General features: G+C 36.0%; 1 long non-coding RNA gene across 1 annotated transcript; it reads left to right on the top strand.

Moving 5' to 3' along the window:
• Positions 1–225: 225 nt before the first annotated feature.
• Positions 226–2,888, top strand: LOC128140233 (uncharacterized). The gene is made up of 2 exons (XR_008234659.1): positions 226–373; positions 2,128–2,888. It is a non-coding gene; the product is annotated as an uncharacterized LOC128140233 (long non-coding RNA).
• The last annotated feature ends 200 nt before the right edge of the window (positions 2,889–3,088 follow it).

Raw genomic sequence — 3,088 nt, 5'->3', positions numbered from 1 at the left:
TAAAAGACACAGTTATCAAAATCACATGTGCAGTAAAGATCAAGGATGTCAAGGTCTGAGGACCAGAAAAGCTTTGCCCACAGGTGCATTTTTAAGTTCAAGTGTTTTCATATGAAAATAGCAGTTCTTATTCTAGGGCTTGGGTAATTAGGACGAAGAAGGAATTAGATTCTCCAAATACAAGAAAACGTCCACCACCACAAGTCCACACACAAACATATTTTTATTCTCATTTAGGCTTAGATGATTTTTAGGTGGCCTTTCTTCACAAGCGTGACCTTTCTGTGAGAGTGAGGATGTACCGAATCCTCTGATTCAAATGAAGAAAGAGAAGATTGAGAAAAGACAGTTTTGCAAGTTCACACAGAAGCAGGTGGGTGGAGTTAAGTGAGATCCCTCATTAACACAAAATCAAATGTACTTCTAGACGAAGTCCCTTTTTTTATCCAGCTTACTGAGATTATAATTTAAGTGTTGGACATGATTGCAGCCCTCACTGCAGTGTTTTTTTCTGCTGCTTACTGCCATTTTAGCACTGTGGAGACTGGCCACATAACACACTCCCATGCTTTGAGCCTCAGGCTTTGTATTGTAAACAAACATTCCCCTTTAAATTCTGTATAATAAATTGGAAGTTCTGAGTGTGACATTTTCTCAACAGAAAGGTCTGTAGAAGTCGGAAAATCTATTTGCAAAGTCACTGGACAAAGTGACTTTGGATCTGAAAGACCAGTATTAGTGGCATTTAATTCAAGAGGGATGCATAGGGCATCCAAAGCAGGAGAGTCATTCAGACAGCTGCCAGGCTTTTCCCATGTTATGACTACTCATGGTGTATTTATGTTCTCTATGTGCTCCAGAGAGACAAGCCAATCTTCACCCCACCGTTGCAAGACAGATAAAAGTTATTATCTGTGGTATAAAGTTGAGGAACCTGAAACTGAGAGATTCAGATTTGCTCAAAGCCTCACAGTGACTCAAGCAAAAAGTTGGATTAAGAAACAGTTTTCAACCATTACTATGCTTCATCACGTTTTCTGTCTGGAAATTTGTCTTTGTTCATGGTCAGAAAAAAATCATTGTGGAAAGAAAAATTCAGAATAGATGTTTTTTCCAGATAGCTATGGACATTTGGGAGAGGCAGGCAGCTATGTGCACACACATGTACAGACGTATAACCCCACACCCACTATATTAAACTGTTTTGGAATGTACTAGTAGTGTCTTGCCTTTTCTCTAATGGCTTTTATCTGAGAAGATCCTAAAGAGTCCTATAAAGTGTTAAGAGCTCTGCTGAAAACCAACCAACTTCCTACATACCTGTTTACTAGTGGGGAGGGGAGGGAGTTATGCAAAGGGAGAAAAATAGAAATCCTTGTGTTTAGAAATTGTATGAGTTTGTTCCAGAGAGTCCCTACTAGCTTTGAAAAGGCACACTAGATTTTCTTTTCTTCCAACATTTCTTGAGGAAGATGGTCTCTTTCACCTTAGTAAGACTGAAGAAATCAATGTGGAGAAAAGTAGCTTGAACCTACTTCATAAGCCATGAGGAAATACCAACAGCTAAGTCATAGTATGGATTTTTTTCTCCTTTCAGTAAGTTCTCAAGGTCTTATTCAGTGTTTCTCTTGCCCCATGCTGAGACCTGTGCTATCTCTATGAGCTGAGGAAAACTTACTGGTGACATCAATTGTCCCTTAATGGATGTTCATGGGCATTAAATTTTGTTTCCAACCAAAACAAAGACAGAGAAAGAACTGCAAATAGTTACTCACATGGATGTCTGAGCTAGTCTCTATGACTTCCTAGAAAGTTATAGAGAGAGCAGAAAAAAAAGTTGCTAAACATATAGCTCAAATAGCAAAATAGCTATAACAGATACTATGATTCTGATGAAAAATACATAAAAAATGCCTAGTATGGACTGAAATGTCTTCCACCAAATAAATTTGAAAACTACAGAAATAAACATTTTTTGTTTGCATTTTGGAATTGTTTCTTAAGAATAATGTTAGACTACAATTATGTTAGTCAAAATAATTTTTGTTCATCAGTATCATCTGCTGAATTAGTCACAGCTATTTGAAAGATTTTACTTCAGTGATGGGTTTGTTCTTATTTTTACAGTGCCAGCAGTAAACTAAATGTTCAAGACCTTCACCTTTTGGAATGAGGAGGTACTAAAGAATATTTTGCTAAGTGAAAATATGATAAGTTGCCTAAAATAACTTTTTATCTTTCAAGAACTTTGGTTAGAGCTCATGGTGAGCCAGTCCTTCTTGAACAACAGACCATCTTTAAAAGCCTTTAATACTTGCTGGTTTGCTTTTATTTCACAGTTTCAATATAACAAACAATATTTCTGGATTTCTGTCCATTGCAGCTATTGTCTGTGGATGATTGCTAGACTGGCTTGACACTTTTGTACTAGAAAAAAATTACCCAATCAAGAGGATATAACAAGTCTGGATCACTCAAACGTTTCCAAGGTTGCAAATCAGGATTCCATCTTAAAGTGAAAAAGACATATGTTTTTAACTAGAATGGTAAGTATTAGAAAATATTGTGATGAAGACAGTTCTCACAAGACCCTGGCACCAGTGAACTCAATGAAGAAAAACCCACTAACTAAATTAAACATGTCTGGATTTTAATATAACTTTCTTGAGATGCATATAGCTATGAAATAGCTGATGAGGTGGCAAGACTACATTTTCCTTTCTATGTACTCTTTTTTTATGTTACTGTCTGTAGGCGGTTTGTGAGCCAGACTTGATTCAGCATGTTACAAATAAGTATACACTGTATTCTCTAATAGAGACATTACCTTTGTTCTTATTTCCATTTATCTTTTTCCCTTATAATAAAATAAATTATTCAAACTGAAATGTATCTTTGGGTTTCAGGTTTTTTCAATTGGCTGGTTGTCATTGGTTTTGGTTTTCATGTGCTTATGACTATTACATTTTAGAAGAAAAAAACAGATGCAAGATATCTCACAGGAGAGTTTTTATCACATTATATTTCCAGTTCAGTTCCCAATCCAGATATCTGAGTAATGAATACATATCCAACAAAAAACCCTAAA

Source organism: Harpia harpyja, chromosome 3 (genome assembly GCF_026419915.1).
Source record: "Harpia harpyja isolate bHarHar1 chromosome 3, bHarHar1 primary haplotype, whole genome shotgun sequence".
NCBI classification, from domain to species: Eukaryota; Metazoa; Chordata; class Aves; order Accipitriformes; family Accipitridae; genus Harpia; species Harpia harpyja.
Note: the sequence above shows the minus strand (reverse complement) of the source record. Positions and strands in the feature narration are given on the sequence as shown.